At 48.0% G+C, this 22,610-nt stretch overlaps 1 protein-coding gene and 1 long non-coding RNA gene across 9 annotated transcripts in view; one reads left to right on the top strand and one right to left on the bottom strand.

The window, feature by feature from the left end:
- The window catches only part of PTPRF (protein tyrosine phosphatase receptor type F), a 332,284-nt gene extending 318,219 nt beyond the window's left edge, over positions 1-14,065 (bottom strand). For 4 of the 7 annotated variants that reach the window (XM_032446280.1, XM_032446281.1, XM_015870116.2 and 1 more), the window contains exon 1: positions 13,667-13,804. The gene's annotated coding sequence lies outside the window, so the exon portion shown is untranslated. Of the gene's footprint in view, positions 1-12,819; positions 12,845-13,666; positions 13,805-13,930 lie in introns of those variants that run through there. The other 3 variants (XM_032446277.1, XM_032446282.1, XM_032446279.1) reach the window with 3 other exon arrangements.
- On the top strand, positions 6,296-11,068 carry LOC107317432. 2 transcript variants are annotated; one of them, XR_001556882.2, is made up of 4 exons: positions 6,296-7,187; positions 7,285-8,035; positions 9,348-9,466; positions 9,689-11,068. It is a non-coding gene; the product is annotated as an uncharacterized LOC107317432 (long non-coding RNA). The 2 variants fall into 2 exon arrangements; XR_001556881.2 differs by lacking the exons at positions 9,348-9,466; positions 9,689-11,068 and having other exon boundaries at positions 6,307-7,187; positions 7,285-8,466.
- Positions 14,066-22,610: the final 8,545 nt, after the last annotated feature.

Below are 22,610 nucleotides of genomic sequence, written 5' to 3'. Positions count from 1 at the left end.
ACAGAAAGCTGTTCAGCTCTTCCCATCCCCCTCTAAGTTATTTTTCTGCTGCTTCAGTGAAACAGTGCAACACCAAAATAGCATAAGGTAAGCCGCAGCAGCTGGGAAAAGGAATGGGAAAGCAGCAACTCCTCATTTTTGCTTTCAGCTTCAGCCAACTGCAGCTTATCTGTTCGTTGCTCTTGCTCAAGAAAGTAAGTTCCACGGATAAGGCTTTACTGCAGAGGGCACGCCTGATGTTAAGCAAACTGGGGATGCAAAGTTCACAGGGTTCAGGGCGAAGCACAGGACATGAATGTGAAAACGGATGCATTGGGTCACACGGTATGTCCTGCTAGCCACGCTGTCTCTACTGAAGCCTGTAAGCAAACAACTAGAGAAAAGCAGTAAGACAAGCACAACTGCACTTCCCCGAGCACCTCCACAGCCTTCAGTACTCCCAGTGGTACAGACCTTCACAGTCTGGTGTGGTTTGACTATTGAGCGGTTCCCTAAGCTCTCTCAGCAGTTCCACAAGTTTACCATCTTCCAGCTATTGTGTATTCTTCTGGGATGAAAGAAAGGGAGGAAAGAAACAGCATTTCAAGCGTGGACCAACCACGAATTTAGACACGGTACAGGAATGCTCTGTATTTTGTTCCTCAGACTCTTCATAGCATTTCATAAGATTTGATGAGCTCTCTTTGATTGCTCCTAAGCGCAGAGCCAGTGGTTTCAGGGTCTCATCTATCAGTATCAAGACCCCACCCAGAGAGGTTACAGCCACTCTGGAGCCCTTCACTTACTATGAAAAGTTTAGCCTGTCTCCAGCCTCCAGTACAACTCATCTCACATTCACCTACACCAAAGGCAGCTGCCGCGCTCCCTGCACTATCCTTTTATGCCAAATCAGGGAAATACAACACATTTCATGAATTACTTCAGTTAAAAAGTGGAAGTCGCATCGATCACTGAAAACAAGACAGCAATAAGAGGGAAACACATACATGGGATGAAAAGCTGCTGAAGTGAGCCCAGCACGCAGGGTAGGGCTCTCCTACTGACTGGGTAGTGCACGCAGGAAGGAGCTCTGTGGGGCTTTGATCCTTCAGCTATTCGAAACCACACAAAAGCTGAGTGAAAAAGGTATGAGATCCCGAAGGAGTCAGATTCCCGCTTCTCCACAGCAAGCTTCTAAAGTTCTCTTTTTATGACCACCTTCCACCAAAATAAATAAATCACTTCAAGCAAAAAAAAAACCAAAAAACGTAAACCGAGGCATTTCCACTCAATTCCTTTCATGTCTTTCCACCGCCTCATCTCGAGTCACATGCTCAGTCCTGACCTTTCCAGATTTTCCTCTCTGCCTCGCCACACTTATTCAGACTATCAAATTCATTTAGTGAAACTATCCTATCCTTTCACACTTGACTCTTTTCACAGACAAGCAGTTCATTTTCATGCAGACCCACTTTTAACTTCAAAAGGTTGCTTTGTATCGCGGCTTCTGATGTCCCTTGTTTAAAACACTTTCAAATAAGGAACTGAAAAACGCAGTGGCTGGGAACTCAGCATCTTCTCTGTCCCTCCTGAAAGAAAAAAAAAAAAAAGGAAAAAAATCCACTATTAAGGAGAGCGAGAGGCCATGCACCCACACAGGACTTCTACAGCTTGTCAGTAGGTTTTAGCTCTTCTGCACACAGCCACAGAGGCAGTGAGTTCTTGGAGAGCCGATGATTGCCTGTATGTTAACCCTTTCTGAAGGTCAAACTGGAGCAAAAAGGGAAAACCCACAGCACCCCACCATCAAGGAGAGCTGCAACATACCCCACCCCAGGCAGGATGAACTCTCCCAAGATGCTTCAGCGATCGCATAGAAACAGCCGAATTAACGGGGCTGCATGCAAATCCATAAAGCAATTAAGTGGGAAGATGGAGCATTGTGGCTGGGTAACTCACACCTTCTAAGCACACCTAGAAAATACATTTGTGTCACAGCAAACTGCTGTGAAAACTAATGGAGCAGCTTTATTCGCCAAGGCATTTTTCACTTGGAGGCCACAAATACAGGGGAACGCTCGTTCATCGCTCACTTCAGAATCAAAGTTTAAGAATCATTTTCAATTTAAATTATTTATGACTCAGTAGTTTCAGGGGGGAAAAAAACACGCTGAAAGAAGCAGTACGTTACACTAAACTCCTCATTAATTTTCTAGTGAAACACTTGAGTTTCCAAAACCTGACTTTAAAAGTTAATTACGCACAATGTGGACACTCCAAAGTCAGAAGGAGCTCAGATCTGAATGCTGCCTAGTCACTTTTGCAAAACCTGTGTGAAGAAAACATTATAATCGTGCTGTTTTCTTGACAGAATTTGAAAGAGGAAAAAGAAGAAAAAAGAGTACTATCAGCATTTTGAAAACCACATTTTAATCCCGAGAGGGTTTTGTTTGTATTGGCCTTTTCTCCCACAAAACACACCAGCCCTATTTCTACCACAACGGCCATGGCTGTGCATCCAGCAACGCGCTCAGCTAAGCCAGAATTGCAACCACTCTTCTCATTTTCCTCTGACTTTGGCAAGAGTTACACTGAGAGTTAGCACAGGCCTCCAGAAAAAAAGGCTAAGAATGAGTTCTTTGGCTTAAACACCTGCTCCCCTTTCCCTGAATCAAAATGGAAACGCAGCCACTGAAAGCGTCATTGTTCTCACACCAGTTTCACTTCCCTACAGCACACATCTAACATCAAAACCACAGCACTGAAAAAGTCAAACAGTTTTCCAGCTGAGCACAGGACCTGTTGATAAACAAAACTGGCTCAAGACGAAATCACATCTTCTGTATTAAAATACCGGTCAAGCTGCTGACAAGGAGACAAATGAGTTTTTAAAGCACTAACATGAGCTCACATAAAATTAAAAGTGATTATATTGGGGAAAGAAAAAGTTGGATAACGGTGATGTGCCTCATCCAGCTCAATACTTCATCTTGATTTTTTTGAGACGTTATTAGAACAGAACATCTCCACTCTCTGGAATTCTATTTAATTCGTTATTACCACATACAGTTAATGCAGGAGATTAGATGAGGTTTTGACAAGACTTTTACACCTCTCAGGGCTGCAGTGCCCTCTCTGATTAGACCAATATCTCCAGTCACCAGCCAGGGCTGACAACCCACAATTAACCATTTCCCCCTTGTCCCCATCCCTTCCCATTCCATGTCACAGAACCACACCAGCCTGATTCAGAGACAGGCCCGGGGCCACACAGGCACCAACTCAGCCTCATCTGAGACTCAAAAGCAGCAAAAGACAGAGCACAAAGCACAAATGGAGGCGAGCACCCAACAGGTCTGCTGACTGTCCAAATATTTAACTGCTCTCCAGCACTGCAGGTCAGATGGGTTAATCAAATAAACTCGTGTATCCTAAGGGTTTGCCCATTGTTTGTGCTTCCTTTAAATCCTTCAGATTGGATATCAGGAACGATTTCTTCTCAGAAAGAGGGGTGATGCTCTGGCACAGCTGCCCAGGGAGGTGGAGAGGTCACCATCCCCTGCAAGTGTTCAGGAGCTGTGGGGATGTGGCACTGAGGGACGTGGTCAGCAGGCATGGTGGGGTGGGCTGGATACACTTACAGGGCTTTTCCAACTCTAATGATTCTGTAATTCCTACCTGACTTTATGTTCTGAAGAACTGAGCCCCACATAGCTATTAATATTTGCATACAAGAACCAAAGGAAGCAGATGTCCAGATTTCTACATCATCAGCTAAAAGTTCTTCAAAAGGAGGTATCTTTGCTATATACAAACAACATGACAAGCCATTTCAGCACACACTGGCATCACACTCTCATGGTGTACAGTGACAATAATGAAAAGGTGATACTTGTAAATACCCAAAAGGTTATTTACAGGAAAAACTCACCATATGGAAGCCTTCAGTCTGCTGGGAACCACTGGGGCAATCTCCACTAAGGAGCAATCTCCAAGAGATGCTGCCTTAGTGGTGGTCAGCCCTTAAATGAGATCTAGAGGTGGTGGAGTCAAGCTCAATTACTCTCACCTGTGCTCCCACAGCAGACCCGACACTTGCCTCAGCTGATTAATCAGAGGTTCAGGCTGTGATTACCAATTTCCCATACACATGGGTACAGGCAACACTACATTAGGGATCTAGAAACTTGAGCGATGCCATAAGATGTAACCGCGCTGTAACTGGGAATACAGCGCAGCAATTCTCCCAGACTTGACCATTCAAAATCACCAGGACAAGAGAACAGCAATAAGCACAGGCAAAGTAGACACAAAATGTTTTCAATGTGCCACAATGGAAATGAAAATAAATCCAGGACTAAAATATAGCTTACTTGCACAGGTTTCTAATGCCATTTGTCTTCATTCACTGAGAATTTATGCACCATTTCAACCTGATAAGAATTTAATTCTAAGTAATAAAGCTTTACAAATTGAATTCAAAGGAGGGAAGGAAAAAAAAAATACCAACAAAAAAACCACCAGCATTTCCCAATTATTTCCAGAGCCCCACAACTCGATGGCTTCAGCTAAGGGAGTAGGGAAAGCTGCCACCACAAAGCGGAGCTGACATACGACCCCTGGATACAGCGGCACTAGCAGGCAGCTATGCTAAAATCAATACTAATTCTGCACGCTTCTGTTATGAAAATAAAGCTATGAAATTCCCTCATGCCCACCTGCCAAAGGGACAAAACTCAGACCAAAACTTTGTCAGAGAGGATTTTTAAAGCCTTTCTAAAGGCATGTAATGGATTCCGAGAGCGATCGTGCTCTGAATGTTCAGTGAACCAAATAATTTTTAATAGATTCCTCAAGGGAGTTTATTTTATGTTTTTAAATCACTGAGACCTTGCAGTGACACTCTGATTCAGAAGAAAAGAAAGGCCGGTGCTCGTGGGGTGCGAGTTTTGTTTCTTCCAGGGTATTTTTGGGTATTGTTTTATGTTTGAAAGAAGAGCCATTGTGCCTACTGCAATTTCTAAGTGGGCAGCAAGAAATATTTAGCTTTCTATGAACCTTTAACTTGCAAAATTGCCCCTGAAAGAGCACAATGAGCAATTTTAAGGCTTCTCATCACAGAACTATAACAGCAAAGAAAGTTGAGCTATGGAAGAAATTACAGCCGGAACCAGTCAGCTCACCCCCCTCAGCTGCAGCTGCACAAAGGCAGGAGATCCATTGGGCTACCAGAACCACGGGCTGAGATTTGGAATCCAAAGGCAATGCAAATTAGGGCAGTTTGAAGATTTCAGGCCAACATCCTCTCCCCTGGCACCAACACCCACCTTACCAGCCACTGTGGCACCCTGTGCTGCGACGGCAGCGTCAGCACGAGATGCAGCTCCTGCAGAGAGGAAATGTTCTCAGCTGTACCACGCTGCGTGCAGGAGAACAAGACGAAGAGCCCCCAGCACTGCCGCCGTTAGAATGACTTCAGCGGGATTAGGCAGAGCCATGGAGGGAAAGCCTCACACAATGAATCCTTTCATAGAGCAGAAACAAAACCTAACGCTAATCACACCAGCGATTCAGTTTCCTCTCCTAATTCCTAATCAGACATCAACAAATAAAAGCGAAACACTTATTCTTATTTTAATTCTGTGAAATAAACACAAGCGAATGGAAGCGCTCGGCCCACACTGCCAGAGATCTGCAGCCCCTTTACCTCCCAATGAATGCACAGGCAGCTCAGCCTGCTCACACCACCCGCTCGCAGAGGGGTCTGGGATGGGAGATCCGGAGGAGTGCAGCATTAACAAGCGGGAGAAACTTCAAAGCCAGCAAGACAAACTCAGCCGAAACACTCCTCCATACAAAAGGGACCTTGAACCGCAGCCATTAGAAAAAACATCTGGTGCGCCGCTTTGATTTTCAACATTAGTCATTGGACAGAAACAAAACATCATTATTTTTTCCCCCCAAAGCAGCAAATAATTGCAAATCCACTTCTACACATAACCTATCATTTATCACCTCATCAGTGACTGCTTGAGTCTGATGGAATTAAACACTCAAGTCAGGCAGTTTTTGTTAAAAGCAATAATTACATTGTTACTAGAATATACAATTAGGTAATAAAAAACAAAAACAAATCTGCCTAGCAATATTTTTTATGCACTCACAGAAATATTACCAGACTGGAAACAGGCAACACTATAATAATAATAATAATAAAAAAAATCCACTTGCACCGAAGTATAGCTACTTCTAATTTAAAACTTCACCCACAGGCAAAAATACATAAATGATTAGTATTATAGTGTTTATTTTAATTACACTGTTCAAGAAGAATCCAAGAGGCTTTTAACTCACTTCAGATACAAAGGAAGCCAATGTCTGAGCACTCATCCCTACCTGCAGCCTGGCTATCGCGCAGCTCAGCCCATCACCACCCCAACTCCAACAACAGAATGGCAGCATTTCTCCTGACATCCCAAGGCAACGTGCAGCAGAGGCATTGCTCACCAAAAAAACAAACAAAAAGGAAAGTAGGAGGTCATCAGATTCCTCACCTGCTCCTTGCAGACAGCATTTAAGAGCATCAAAAATTCACTAGCCTTCCAAGCGCTGCTCGTCAAAGTTTAATAAGAAAAATACAGAAAGCTTTATCTCAAACTCGCATTTACAAACACTTTCCAGCAATCTGACTGCTACGCAACGCGTTGTTCCGCACTGCAAGACTCCTGGTGCCTGCCTTAAACACCTACGATCCAAGCAAACAAAGCAGTCCATGGTGCCCAGTTATGAAAGATGTGGTATTGTCTTGATAGGATAAAAGGGAACGGCCTTAAGCTGTGCCAGGGGAGGTTCCAGTTGGATATTCGGAACAATTTCTTCACCAAAAGAGCAGTGATGCACTGGCATAGACTGCCAGGGAGGCAGTGGAGTCCCTATTCCTGGCAGTATTCAGGGACCGTGGAGATATGACAGTGAGGGACATGGTCACTGGGCATGGTGGGGTGGGGACTGGATGATCTTAGAGGTCTTTTCCAACCTTAATGGTTCGGTGATTGCAGCAGACACGTTGCTGATCCTGACAATTCTGCACGAGTCCTTCCAAGACAGACATTTGCCCACCTATCTAGGTGGCCTTGGCCAACCAAGAAGCCTCTGATTGCTCTTCAGAAAGACATCATCTTAAAAGATGCCCAACTTGATGGCAACAGGTAGGTGGTTACTGGAGGAGCACAGCAGCCTGTTGCCTCATAATCCTTCCAAACTCTTCCTTCTCGTAATTAATTATGCTTCTTATTTCTTCCACAGACATAAGCAAGAGATCATCGCTGAGTTATTATAGCAGCACACTTTTACTTTGTAAGCAACATTATAATAAAGCTTCAGGTAAGGAACATAGTAAGAGCCAAGCACAATTATCGGCAGAAACAGCTTGCTCCCATAAAGCGGCGGTGTTTTATCACTGAGGCACATGTGTCACCCTTCCACACATTTCCCCCATGCAGATGAGAAGCACTCTGTGAGCCACAGAGTAACAGAAAAGCTCTCTGTCCATCAGCCCAGAGCAGAGCTGCAATCATGCCCATAACCCCAGCATCCAGGAGCTCTCCCTGCTGACCTGTGTGGGTGAAGAGGTTGGAGCCCACAACTACAGACTGCAAAAGATGAGGTCAATGGAAGTGCTGCTCTGAAACACCCCTTGTGAGCCAACAGTCCAAACAAAAGACTACAGCAGGTATCCCACCACATCACTGCACACAAAGCACGAAGCAAGCCCATAAATGCAGGCAAAAGTCAAACCCAAACCAATGAGACTTTCCAAAATAGAACTCAACCCCATAAGGTTTTGGAAGTTGATGATACTTTTCTTCACTACTTTATCATTTTACTCCAATGTCAAGAGGCAGAATTAAAGCAGGTACTCCACAATCTGCTGAAATACTTCTCTCCCTCAGTGCAGCCTGTGCTTTATTAATGGAAGATACCTACAGACAAGGCTACAGCAAGGAGACAGTCAGTATCTGCAACACACCCTCACAAACTTGTACCTCAACCTCGGGTTAAGTACAATTTTATGAGTATTTTCTACCACATAATAATGCATAGATTAGAATACATAAGACTGTAAAGCAATTTTGTCTGTGCCCAAGATCAGTCTCAGCAAAGCCAATGAGAATATATATCGCAAACTATTTCTTCATCCACCAGTCCATGCGTATAAGAGGCTAATTTTCACTGTTCACATTGTTTCATATTTCACTTAACTTTGACAGGGAAAACGTGCTATTGGATTCCACATGCATTTGCTACTCAATTTGTACCATATTCTGTATTACAAGTAGTTAAAACACGATGGAAGGCGGGTTCATGAATTACAGGTTTTTTGTTAAGAAAGGGGAATTACTATCGATTCTGCAATGACTGAAGCTTTGATCAAACTTGATGAAACAAATGCTACAAAGATATAAACGTAACTACATCGTGTTTGGAGAAGAGTAGTATGTCAAAGTTCACAACTTCATCCAAAAATCAAAATAAGTGCTTTTTCCTCCCTCCCCCATCTCCTATCCTCAAAGCACATCACACCTCAATGCCTTCTCAGCATCATGTACAAAAGGATGAGGACCTTCTTAACCCACTTCTGTGGCTCTCCTCTGAGATAAAAGACCAATTATACTTTTATGCCTGTACCATAAAATCCCAACACCAGGCTAACCTTTCATACTTCTCATACTCAATTTACCTTTCCAATTAGCAAGCCTATCAAAACTCAGCCATCCTGATGTACGTAGCCCAACCAATGGCTCTGACAGCCGCCAAACCTGCTCCAGAAGAACTTCACAAAAGCCTCTAGAAGCGAAATGGATTTTCCAAAACACTCCAAGAACTAATTTTGTGAGGAAATTTAACTGGAGGATCAAGTACCATCCCATGAATAACTTCCCGCTCCTGCAGAGAGGGGTTATTACAAAGCTTAAGTGCCCGGCTGACTTCAGCATTTAGGATGACACACAGGAGAAGAATCCGTACACTGGAGGGATAGAAAAGCAGCTACGCTATGTGGATCTCATAAAATAGAACAGATGTTATCCTTTGCATACACACATGCAACTCAGTGTCAAGCACTCCATTTGTAAGAGAAAAAAAATATATAAGGAAGAGAGGCCTATTAACCCAAGAGATAACTCCTCTCCACAGTCAGATGCACGCATGTTGTGTTTAATTATAAGCAACAACGAGGTTTCTAACACTGCTTTTGAGAAAGCGATGTCACATGCCCAATCTTCACATTTCTCCCTTCTTCAGTTGCATCCGACAACTCCTAACTGTAAACTTCTTGTGCCAACCTAAATAATTCCTCTCTTTCTCAGCAAGGCTGGAAGAAAGCACTTACCCACTTGCCAGCTGCAGCTGAAATTTTGTGCCAAGAAATAAATGTCTTTTGGGCAGGTTGGAAACTGGAAGCTTCTATGCCTGCTGAAGGACAAGGGTAAGAGCAGGACAGCCCTATTCTTTCCCAGATTAAGGCCATTTCCATATTTCAGCTACACAGCGGATTGCACTTAAGGAAAGCATCCGAACAGAGCTGCCTCCCCCCCTCGGTCTGAGCTGAGGTGTTAGGAGATGATCTACCAGTTTAGCTTTTAACTACATTATATATATTGCTTCCACCCCCTGCTCCAGAACTTCTCTCTGTGTTTTTGCTCTTTAGAAAAGGTCTCATTCAGCAAACTCCTTGAAGGATCCCAACCTATTGCACTACATTTCTCAGGAAGGCACAGTTGTGCACACACTGCATTCACTACCACTAAATAGCAGCACGCCAGCTGCCCTTCCTTAACCTCCTTGCAGAACCCAAAGATGAGACCCTCTGTCAGCAAGCAGAACCACCGCAGGTGCAGCTCATTGCAGCCTCATGAGTGTGGCAAAGGTGAAGACTAAGGGCTGCTTTCACCTGCCCCAAAGGCACGAAAGCAGACAAGTTCCAGAGAGGAGAAGGGTCATGCCCAGGGGCAGCACAGTATCTGCACCAGGGCACTGCCAATGGGTCTGACCCCTCCGCTCCCCAGTTTGCCCTTCTCCGAGCCCCCCTGACCTCAGGACGCTGCTGCCCATTGACCCATCCTGCATTTCTCAGGGCTCTGCAAAGCTCTATACACAACTTCTAATAATAAATCATGGCTGCAAAAGCAAAGGCACGAACAAAACCCTGCGCTGTTCCAGCAGAAAGAACTCCTTCCCTCCTTGCTCTACAACCATTGGCCCCTTCCCCACCATATCATTTGCATTTAGGTGCCAAAACCCAAGCACCAGCTCCTACAGAAAGCAAAGCACAAGGGCATTACTAACCTGAGCAAATCATGTGGTATACTAAAAGAAACAAATGTTTCAAGACAGGCAACAGTATCACAAACTTTGTTTCAACACACACAGCACATGGGAGGCCTGTGCTACCTGCACAAATGGAGCTCACGAGTGCTCTACAACCGGTGCCTCCCGTATGCCCACACGCACTGTTTCATTAAGCTCGCTTGACATTAGATGAAGAAAGAGTACAAGAAAATTGCATATTCCCTGCCTAAAGTAAACTTGTCATTTAAACCCAGCGTATAGATAGAATCTGATACAGAGCTGGCGCCGTGAGTCATTCCTCAGCTTCAGAGTTTGTACGACAGTATTCTTACATATGTTTTGCAATACTTTCCAGTCAACTACCACCCCGTGTAATTACAAGTTTTTACTGGAAAGGAAGCATGCATTTTGCATCTGAGCACTGCACTGCACTGAAGCAGTTTGCTCTTGCAGCAGGATTGTGTGTAACCATGTACGGAGCCCTCCAGCTGTATGCAAGGTGAAAGTCAAGGCACTTCTTGAAGTGCTGATGGGGAGCATCACACACATTTCCTAACAATCTCTTCCTGGCAGCCCAGGTGCCAGGCCTTCGCTAAGGCAGCTTCTTTACTACCTAAGTTAGAGCTGCACTCATTCAAACCCTGAGCCAGTCATCTGCTATCCATTACAGGTGCTTCACTTGAGAAGAACACATTACTTCTGTACCGCAGTGAGATAACCCATTAAAAATCCTCCCTGCTGTGCCAGCTTCACCTTTTGTTTTAAGGCTGGGTAACATGGGGGTAATTTAACTCTCAGCCCCGGCTTCCGAGCGGCGCTGAAAGAAACAAAGGTACTTAGAGCCAAGATGGAAAGGTTTGTCCTGCTTCAGGTTTCCAATGGGATGGGCCCCAACCTGCACCCGGCGGCACTACAGGGACATTCCCCATACACCACTCCCAGCCTGCACCAGCACACAGAGCTCTTCCTCCGGGCTTTGGAGTTTTAAAGCCAATCATCATTACTCCTATTGAAATTAAAATGGATCGGATTGGAAAAAAATGAGGAGAAAAAGCATCCTCTGCTCAATGAAGTTGGCTGGGAAAGATTCAGGCACAGGCAGCAACAATTGGGCTTTTTCCCCCCCTCCAAACTGCACATACTATGACCTACAAGAAACATTTTCTGCTTAAAAGTAATACTTAAATGGAGATCTATGGCTGAACGTTATCACAAGGATTGCACTTACTTGACAGTCTGCTATTAGCCAACTCCATTATCGCTATTTGCAGTTTTTAAATGTACAGATTCAGAAGTAACTGTACAAAGCCTCCATTACAAGTGGATTTATGGAAAGCCACAGCAATAATCATCCTCATTAAGCATATCTTCCCACAGCCCTGCATTATGTGGACACAAAGAGGAAAACACTTCTTCTCTGTTACCCACAAGCTTAGATCTTTCTCCTTATAATCACCAGCTCCGACTGCCTTTGCCAATGACAGTTAGGTAATGTTCCCAAAAGCAGGACTTGGGTTAAAAATAATGAAGAAATACCTGCACATCTCTCAGCCCACACCCACAGCATAGGGAAGCTGCTGCTTGGGTTTTCCAGGCACTGACCTTCTCGCTGCCAACACGGATGGGAATAAAACATTATCTCCAGCTCCTGCTACGTCACTAATGTACTTCTCCAAGACATATTTACAGACACACGTGTGCAAAGAAAAGGGCAGAAGGCAACATTGGTAACGAAGCTGAATTACAAGAATCTCTTGAGCTGAAGTGATGCATTAACTCCATGGCCCTGTGCTGGCTTGACCCCTTCCCGTGTGCGGTCACACTGAGCCCTATCCCAATGGGCAGGGCAGCACACATGGCAGTGACGTACGCTCAGAAACTCGCACAGTGCAATGGAGGGGTGAAGGCTGACACTGAGAAGTTGGCCACCCCCCCCCCTCACCATGTAGACGACCCTTCTGGCTCCCCCCACACTTCAGCATAGCGATGCGCTGCTCCCACAGCCTCAGCCCCAGAGCAGAAATAATCAAATGAGGATTAAAGTACACTTGCTCCCTCCATAAAACCGTTCCCGTGTGCCGAGCACTTCCTGCATTGCTGGAAGGAGTGTAGTGTACTTCAATAAATAATTAAATAAATGGAAAAGAAAGAAAGAAGCTGTTTCAAAGCCACCCGGGCAGCCCAGGAACAAACCACCCGTAACCAGGCACAGAGATAAGTCAATTGCAGCGGAGGACCTTTGTAATCTCAAATTAAATTTGTCATTTCTCTTAACATTTACTTTGAAAAATGAACAGTGGTGGTTCTACAAGCGAATAAGGAAGCTGTATTTGCCATCCCTGCTCACGGCAGCCGTCCTCGGAGAGCTCTACAACAGCAAATATCCAACATCGCCTACATTTGCGGCGTTATCCAGTTATCCTCAGACTAAACCACTCCTTATGGCTCAATTCTACACTCGACACCGGCAATGCAACTTCATTTGCTTACATATGAGATCAGCACAGCGCTCCGTAACGCCGTACCGCAGCTGCCCTGGTCAGTCTCCTGGAAACACGGCGCATCCCTCCACCAAGAGGGCAAGAAACACTTCCCTCTATTCCACGTCCTCACACAGCTCCAAGCCGGCTCCCAGGAGCGCTCTCCCACAGCATCCGGACAGCGGGCGCTCACTCTGTTACGAGCCCACAACACCGGCCCGAGCCCCACGCCGCTCTCCCAGAACCCAACAGGTCGCGGCCCCCCCGGCCCGGCGGCAGCCCCGGGGGCTCCACGCTGAACGTGGTTTTTCCCCGGGACCTCCCCCCTCCCGCAGAGCGGGGCCCTTTGTTCTCGCACCCGTGGCCCCGCACCCCGCGCTCTCCCCGGGGGCACGGCGCGCCCCGCGCCCGCCGCAGCGCCCTCCCTGCTCCGAGAACGGCACCGCACCGCCCGGCCACGCCGCGAGCCGCCCTCGCCCTCCCGTCGCCGCTCCGGGACACCCACCCCGGGGAGCCCCGCGGGGAAGGTCACGCCGCGGCCCCTCGGAGCGCGGCCCCGCGGCGGCAGGTGCCCGGCTGAGCCCCGCCGAGCCGCGCTCCCCCGCCCGGGGAGGCCCCCGCGGGGCGAAGCCGGCGGCGACCGCGCACCGCGTGGCGGCCCCGGAGGGCGTGGGGGGGTGAGGGGGAGATCCGGCGGCGCGATCCCGGCGGCCCCGCGGGGCAGAGCCCGGTCGGCAGCGGGGCCGGTGCCGGGGAGCTGGGAAGCGACGGGCTCAACAGGCGGCGGAGTTTGGCGGCTCCGCGGGAGCCGAGCCCGCCGCGAGGGGCTGCGGGGATGAGACACCACGGCCACTTACCGGGGCTCCGCGGCTGCTCCGCCCGCATGCTGCCTCCGGCCGCGCCAGAACCGCCCGCCGGCTCCGCTGTGCCCCGCTGTGCTCCGTTCCGTTCCGCTCCGCTCCTCCAACCTCAGCCGCCGCTTCCACCGCCGCTGCCGCGCGGGACCGCGCTCCGCGCGCGCCGCCGCCTCCAGCCCGCCCCCGCCGGGGCCGCGCGCCGCGCCCGCCCCTCCAACGCGCCCGCCCCGCCGCCGCCGCCGCCACCTGCCGCCCCGCGCTCACCTGCGCCGGGACCGACCCCGACTGCCGCGCTCGGCCCCGCCGCGAGGCGCCGTTGAGACGCGGCGCTGCTCCCGGCCACGCTCGGCCAAGCTCCGCTCAGCTCCGCTCAGCTCCGCTCCGCCGCCACTCGCCCTCCCGCCGAGTCGGCCCGCAACCCCGCGGGCACGGCCCACCCCGGCCAGGTGTGGGCGGGGGCGGGGGGCGGCCCGGCGGGGCGGGGCGGGGCGGGGCGGGCGCGGCTCGGGGCTGGCGCTCGCTCGACGCCGCCGGAAGGAGCCGGGCCGGGGGCAGCTCCACGTTGAGGGTCGTTGGCTGTGCCGGCCTGCGGAAAGTTTGTGCTGCGGCGGGTGGGCAGCGGGCGGGATGCGACCTGTTGCAATGCCGGATCGTTTTGGCCACGTTTCATCAACCAGCCGTGATTTGAGAACCGTCTCGGCCCGCCCGCCCCATAACGACACGTTTTCTTTGGCTGCTTTGGCGCTTACATCCCTTCTGCTCCCCCAGCAGCTCCCTGCACGCTGGAACCCAGCCGCGTTTCGTGCCCCTCGGTGCGGCGGAAGGGTTAAATCCCGCAGCTCTGAGCTCGGTGCTCGCTGGCTCCCGGCCCAGCTCCGTCTCGGTGCTGTATTGCATCAGAGCGGGCAGGAGCACCTCGCTGCGCTCCCCCTCCTCGCTCTGTACTTGGAGCTCTTTGCCGTTTCCCACGGCATGTTAATTTTTCCCCCTGTGGTCTCCGGGATTTCTTCTCACGTGTTTCTCGGAGGATGTTCTGCCCCGCTCCTCCCACCCAGGTTGATGCAGGGCGCTGCTCTGCTCTTCTCTGCCCTACACCGAGCCCGTCTTGCACGAGCCCGTGGTCCCGAGACTCTCCCTGCTCGGTGTCCAAATATCGCTGCAGAACGGTCCTTCCGTGCATTACCCGGCGAGGCCGCGGAGCTCCCACTAAGTGTCTCTGGAGCGGGGCCAGGCAGCGCTGCCAAAGTGCCCGTGGGTTCGGCGCTCTGTATGAAAATTTGGATGTGCTTCAGAGCACGGGGAGCTGGCAGAGCCCGGCTCAGGGCAGCGGCTCCCAGAGCCGTGTGGGTGTCCGTTCCCTCGGCTCACACACATCAGTGAACGTCAGGTGGGTCAGCTCAGCCCGGCCCCTCTTGGTTTCATGTGGAAGCGACGGGGTTTTGATTTTTCCTTAGAAACAAAAAGATTTGGGATTTAGTGCCTCCTTTGCTAATGTCAATCTCTGAACAACTGATCAGAGGAGACACTGAAATGCTGAGCTAACCCGTGGGACAGATTTTAAAGATACTCCTAGGCACCTAAAACGTGGGTTCCTGAGCACCTTAAAAATGTGGATTCATGGGACTGACGCAGAGCTGCCTCATAAACTTTTGATGCCCCGGAGCTTCTAGCCAAGACTTGCAGGTAAATGATTGTCCCATGGGTGTAAGCCATTAATCATTGGCAGCATGGAACAAAGAGTGTTCACGTATGGCTACCACCCAGCATTTTTTGTTATTCCCTTGCACGCTCGATGCCTTCAGTACATAAAGCCTCGGAGGACGATGACTGGTGTGAACCCAGGTGCCTGGACCCCCAACTATGGGCCTGCCTGGCAGTCACCTCTTTACCTGTCCGAGCACTCCACAGTGGTGGGGCACCATTCCTCAAAGCAATTCCTCATCCCTTCTCCAGCTACTTTGCACAGAGGAACAGTTCTGGCTGATGACTTTTTCTCACCTGACTTTGTAGTAATTGTCAATCGTATCATCAAGTCTTCTGGTCTGTTTCACAAGTGCCTACTGCAATGCTCAACTTTGTGCTAATGTAAGATAATACGTCTCCATCTGTAGATCAGTGTGACAGCACAGCTTGAGGACCATATGGCCTTGACTCTGACTGCCCACCAGTTTTTCAATATTACCCCCAAGACTCGTTCATTTCCTTTGTCAGACGGGATTATTAGAATTCTCTGTTTTGCTCTGAATGCATTTCAAAAGGATTAGTCTTGCCCATCTCCATTTTTCCCTGACTGGAAGGAGTGTAGCCTTGCAGGAGCACCCTGATGCTTCCCTGCCTCCAGCACGAGCTCCTCAGTTACCTTTCTGCAAATCTGGTACTATTGCCTTTCCCTTCCTTCAGCCTTTGTCCCAAACGACTGCAGAGCTCTGGCCAGGATGTTTGCTGTCATCCTGTGGTGTTGCGTAGCTCTCATCAGCACAACGAAGCTTCCCTCTTGATGGATGCCTTAGAGATCCCACATAAGCAATAATTCCTGTAGCTCATTTACCTCCTTTTCATAATAAAATAGAGAAGTGCGTTTATTGCCAAAACTAACAAACAAGCAAAAAGCACAAAACACAAACACCGCCTGACAGTTTGTTCCTGGCACGTAAACATATTTTGGACATCTATTATATGGGGAGGAAAAAATCTGCTCCTTTCTGAATGAAACATGGCAAAGGAAGACCCTGCAAGTGCTGAAACTGAATCATAGAATCACAGAGTCATTAAGGTTGGAAAAGACTTGTAAGATGATCCAGTCCAGCCCATCCTCACCATGCCCACTAAACCACATCCCTCAGTGCCGTGAGATGTCCTCCTGCTGCTGCTGAGGGCAAAACTGGGAGCACTGGGATGGCTGATGGCAACTGGTCCATGGGAGACATTAACAAAATGCACTGCCAGGCTCACTCGTGTAGAAGAGCAGATGTAGGGATGAGCACTCCTCCTTTGCAGCTTAGACTCCACGTGTCCGTGCCCCAGTGACAGCAGTTCAGTCTTTCTCTAACTCTAAAAAACTGGTGTACATGTAAGTTTAAGAGAATGACATTAAAAGCTCAGTAAGCTTGCAATGGGGTGGTCTCTGCTCCCCTCTGTTTCCTGACAGTTTGTGTCTCCCGTGTTAGGAGCTGGGCTCCACAATCTTTACAGCTCCCTCCAGCCCAGGATGATTCCATAACCATCACACTGCACCGATGCTGCTCATGGCCCCCTGCCCCTCCCCATGCAGCAGGCTGCTGCCCCACACGGTGCAGCTGTCTGCACTTCCCAAGCTGAAATACTTCTCCTCACAGGATGGCTGTGAGGTAGGAAATTACCACTCTCCTCCTTTTAGAGATGAGAAGCAGATGCGGGCAGAAGCAAATTGACTTAGCTAATGTCACGCCGGAGTCTGTGGCAGAGCAGAGCAATGAGATCAGCCTCCTGCCCCCATGCCATGAGCCAGAGGACAGCTCGTCTCCAATGTTTTTTTCAAGATCCTACTCATTGCCCAGGGAAAATTACAGCCCTGTGCAAATTCAAGGCAGAAGCTTTCAGATCATGGCAACCTGGGATGGGAAATTCAAAGAACGAGCTCTCAGATCACCACAACCTCAGAGGGAAGGGATGGCTCTCACACAGCTCTGAGTTATTCTGTGGCAGCAATGTGACCGAGCTCTTGTGATTGCTCTGAGGACGAAGCTTATTTCCCCTGACCAATACCAAGGAGCTATTCGTGACGTCTGATCAAAGCTCTCACTTAATTTCACCCTCATTAGAAAATCATCCCTTTCACGCTAGTAAAAGCAGAGTCTTATGGAAACTAAATTTCAGTCCAATTCTTTCTTTATTTCCCTCTCCCCCCAATTAATTTTTAGACTATATTCTATTATTTTATATTTAGTATTCAGAACGTGCTGAAAGTATTTTAAAAGGAGCTACAAAGCAAGTAGAGACCATGTTCACCCTGATTTGACATTTCAGGTTGTGAATATGAGACGAGGAACGCCACTCACACAGCTCACATGGTCAAGAGTGGCTTTAGATTAAATGTTTCTCCTTAGGAGCATTTAGACAGGAAAGGGAGTGCCTTCGCTTTATCCTTGCAGCGAATTTATAGCCTTTGTTAGAGAGGTTAAACTTTTGTGCTGACTAAACTTTTCCACGCCCTCTTTTCTGCAATAAAAATCCACCTCAAATCTTCAGCTCGCAACCAAGGAGCAGATGAAGCGATACAGAACGCTTCATATTAAAGCCAGAGAAGTATCCCAAAATACTCTTCTGCACCAAAAAAAAATGACTCTGCGCAAATGTCTGCTTACTCAGGCAGAGCGCTCCACCTCTTACCAGCTTTTAATATTTCATCGCATGGCAAAGCTGAGGCTTCCCCTTGGATGTATCGTCAGCCTGAGGTCTGATTGCAAGGTGGATCCTGGCCCGAGTTGTGTGTGCAGCAGCACCCTCTGACTGCAGCTGAGTAAGATGGAGATAATCAGAAGGCCAGAGCCTGAAGTGTGGCTGAGGGAAGGATCGCAGATGACAGGCAAACAGGAACAATATGTTGGATTGCCTTTTATCTCCCAAAAGGACCCGGTGTGATTGTTGTTTATCAACTTCTCTTTCTAGCTTTGAAAATCAGATCTGGAAATTTCCAGGTGTAGAGTATCGGGAGTCCAGTTTTCTGACCTCAGTGCTTGAGGGCTGTGATTCTGATAATGGTGGTGGAAATCAAGTACTGACCCCAGCCAGACAATTGAATTGAGCCTACAAACAAATTGAGCAGAATTTGGGCACTGCAGTCCTCAACAGTAATGGCAGAGAGGAGGGACTGGGGGGCTGCTCAGTTATGTATATGAAAGCTGTGATTTCCTCATTCAAGTGCTTTGAGTACCAGCACTGGCTGAGTGCAGCAGGCAGCTGTGACCTTAACGAAGCTGTGTTTCCCAGCTGCACCATACCTGTTACTCTTACAGCGAGCATTTCCTCCACAGGAAGCGCAGCATCCCAGCTCTGTGCAAAGCCCAGCTTTCAGTGCCCAGCACATAGGGAATGTCACAATTGCTGTGGCAGACTGTGGTGTATCTGGGATGTGAACAGCACCTGGGATGCAGGACTGGGGCCGTAATCTTCCTCCACTCTGTGTGAGTCATCCTCATGGCACAGCACAGGATTCTGCCCAAGAACAGGTCAAGGATATGAGACAATCTCCTAAGCTTCAATAGGAGGTAAATGCTTCCCAGTTTTGCCACCCTACTGCAAGATGTGCACTTATAATAAAAATAAACTGAGGCTATCCTCTAATGATCTTTGCTTTTTTTCCCCTTTAATTCATTCCTTCTGCCTCCCTCAAACAAAAAAGAAAAGAAAAAAGAAGCCAGCCGGAACTAGCTGTGTTGACAGGTCATTTAAAACCGCTTTTGTAAAAATAGAGTTGTATTTTATGGCTTAATATTTTAGAGGCTGGTGACTGGTTAAACTTCTTTCAGCACCAGCACCTCTTGCTTTGGGCTCCAGCCTTCAAATAAGTCACTGGTTGTCATGATTTACTGTGTATACTATGGGACAAGTGCAAGATTTTGACAAGAAAAGATATTTGGGTGTTATTTGAGGAGACATGGGGAAAGTCACTTAGCTCAGTGTTTATACAGAATGGCTTTCTTGTTTCAGAGGTCACCTCTGTTAGAATAACAGGTGCAGTCTTCTGAGCACTTCAGACATCAGCTGCAAGGGCTGTTTTGTGCATCGGGGCAGGCAGAGCTTTCCCTGTTCAAAATAGTCAGAAATTCATGGAATAGGTTTTGTTTAGACTTCACTAAACTTTTCCAGCACAATTCCAGCCAAAAGCATAACAGTTACTGTTGTACTGTTGTACACTGTTCTCATTAGAATGCTCCAGGATGTGGAAACCTGTTCCTGAAAAACCCATCCCAACTTTGAAAACAACAGTCCACAAGCATATGAGCCATAAAATGGATGAGAACCAGGCAATTAACAAGGTGCAGACTTTGTTCCAAAGGACAGCCACCCCAGCAGCAAGCGCACAGCCCTTTTCAAAGCTGACCTTCCACACTCAGCCTGAGCTCACCCACACTTCTGTTTCCCTACCCCACATTTCCCATCCTCAGGTCTTTTTAACAATGCAGCACGTCACTTGCCGAGCCTGCCTTGTGCAGGTTCCTGGCCTGGGCTCCTCGCTATCGTATCTGAGCACCTCTCAGTCATGCATGAAGTGATGTGATGGATGTCTGGCTGGGTGATTTGTTCTCTCTTTCCATTCTCTCTCAAGAAGGAGAGTTGGGCCTGCTGTGCTGTGGCTTTGTTGTGTTTTGGTGATGTTTCAGTGCGTGAGATTTGGCTGTGGCTGAGAGGCCGAGGGCGTCATGCACAACCCTCATTCCACTATCCCCCAAACGTGCTTTGTTGACACGACTTGCACAGTTTTCCTGTTATCTGAGTACTGCATTCCTCTGATACCAAGGATACTTGGTGTTGTTGTGTATAACGACATAATGACTGAAAGAATCCAGCAGTATTCTGCCTTCTGCTTTGAGTCTTTAACTCATAGTGGTCAGGCTGAGAGCAGCACAGCCCACACAGCCCTTGCTGGCTTATTCTCCTTCTCCCACATCATGTAGGGATGCAGCAGCTCACGGGTGCCTGGTCTGGCTTGCTCCAAATAGTTCTGGGTACCTTCCAGGATTCACAAATCATGAAAACCATCATCCTGCATGTTTTTTCTGTTTTTCCTTCCATGACACATTAGCAGGAAGCTTCTTCAATAGTTTCGTTTAGTTTTCACTTATTTCTGCTTTGGTTTTTTTTTTAATTACAGTACGAATGCCACAAAAGACACTGAAAGAAAGCACTGTGGCCATCACATTCACGTTTGATTTAACAGGCAGCTCTCCCCATCCTTTGGTTCTGAGCTGAATACAAAAGGGACAACAGCTTCCCAGGTAGAACGATGTGATAAAACAGGCAATTTCTAAAAGCAAGTAAAGAACCCTAAATTATTGCAGCTCACCTTGGTATTCAAAACTCAAAATCTCCTAAGACACAAAGTGATCTTTACTGCAGTTGTACAAGACAGATCCCCAGGCGTTCCTGTGGCACCGTACATCCTGTGCCGTCTCAGGAGCTGGCTTAGAGCAATCTGAACTGATCAGAACGATGCTGTGAAGAAGGGCAGACAAGCTGCAGTGAATGCAGGGCAGGGAGATGAGCCCCTCCTTCCCAGACACCCAGGAGCTGGGACCAGCAGTATCACCCTGAGGCCGGTCTTGTCCATCCCTGATGGAAGGCAAACCTGATTTTAAGGCCTGAGCTTTGAATACAACTTAGTCCAGGGCCGGTGGGCTGCTTCCCACAGCAAGGAATGATTTCTTGGTGAGCAACAGAAATTTCTTTCTGCACCAAGTGAGATTTTTTGATGGCCTAAATCACACGTAAAAATACATTCTAGAGTAAAAGATGCTTTGTGTCCAATGAAAGCCTTCTCAGGTTAAGATGTGTGTCAGTAGTTCCACCTGTATGCAGTGCTTGCCCTGGCTGCTGCTCTCTGCTTTGACCATGTGACGCAGCTGTAAATTCAAGTAGCTGCTTGCATTACCAGTGGGGCAGAGCACAGCCAGCACGCAGGCGAGCTGGGATGTACTTCATCATTTTATACACTGCATCGGAGAGACAAAAGCAGAGAGAACCTTGGTGCAGGAGAGCAATTTGTTTCCTTCCTGTTTTTCTCATCTCTCTGCAGGGAAAGGGGCAGCAATGGTGCCAGGGGTGGCCAGGTGAGGTGAGCACCCCGTGCTCAGGGGTTACAGCTTCAGGTGTTGTTAAAGATGCGTGCCTTAATTTCCCCTGAATTTGTCCAATTTCATTTTTATTATGCCACTCTAATCTGCCAGAGAGTCCTTTAATATTGAAAGGCTCCAAACTGCCAGAATCCTCACCAGAGCCAAGCTCTTGTTCAAGGAAGCAGCAGCATATGCTTTCTGCAGGAAAGCCTTCCGTTTTTTTTCCCCAGCACTCCTTTATAAAACCACCCAAACACAGATTTGTTTCCAGTCACCCTTTCTTTCTGAGGGGTGACCACACTACTGAAACACAAGCGTTTCCCTGGGCACATTCTCCAGGTGTGGGATTCTGGCAGGGTTTGGGCTTTGTGCTCCAAGTGAAGAGCGCACAGCGTTGGCTGGAAGAGCACATCAGTGTTTTGAATGGCATTGAGCTGAGCCACCGTGGCTCTGCAGATACAGCTGTGTCATCCAAACCCTCACCTCACAGCTCCCACCACGAGGCAGCGCTCGGCAGCGACAGCACCACCGAGAAGGGAGCAATCCTTTCAAAACGTGAAGATGCATCGCCCCTCTGAAAATAATTTGTATGGAGGAAAAACACACATTAGTGGGATTTGTTGTTTGTATAACCCAGGAACAGTTTTAATTAAACAATAAATCTAAGAAGCAATTAGGCAAAAAAAGGGGGTTGAAGCAGAATTGGTATTTTGAGAGAAAGCTGAGATATTGCAGTTTAAAAATCAAGCAGTCTGTGTGTTCAGCAAGTATCTGCTCCGGCACCTGTGGAAACGCCACAGTGTGGTGTTGCATAAATAGATGCCTATCAGACAAGGAGCTCCATGGGTAGATGTGTAATTATACAACTTAAAAAAAAAGCATAATATTTATCCTGCAGCCGGGATTGGCTTCAATCATGTGCGTAATACATTTATTTGAAAACATCCTAATTATGTGTTTACCTGACAGAAGGAGCCATTAAAATTACCCTGGCACATAAAGCCATTTTATAAACCTGCCTGCTTATGCTTTTACCCAAGAGACCTACACCAACTGCACGCTTACAACTATTTATATGAATCCGTGAAATATATAAATAATAGCATTGATAAAGTACATCATCGCAGCAC

Source organism: Coturnix japonica, chromosome 8 (assembly GCF_001577835.2).
Source record: "Coturnix japonica isolate 7356 chromosome 8, Coturnix japonica 2.1, whole genome shotgun sequence".
In the NCBI taxonomy this organism is placed as follows: domain Eukaryota; kingdom Metazoa; phylum Chordata; class Aves; order Galliformes; family Phasianidae; genus Coturnix; species Coturnix japonica.
Note: the sequence above shows the minus strand (reverse complement) of the source record. Positions and strands in the feature narration are given on the sequence as shown.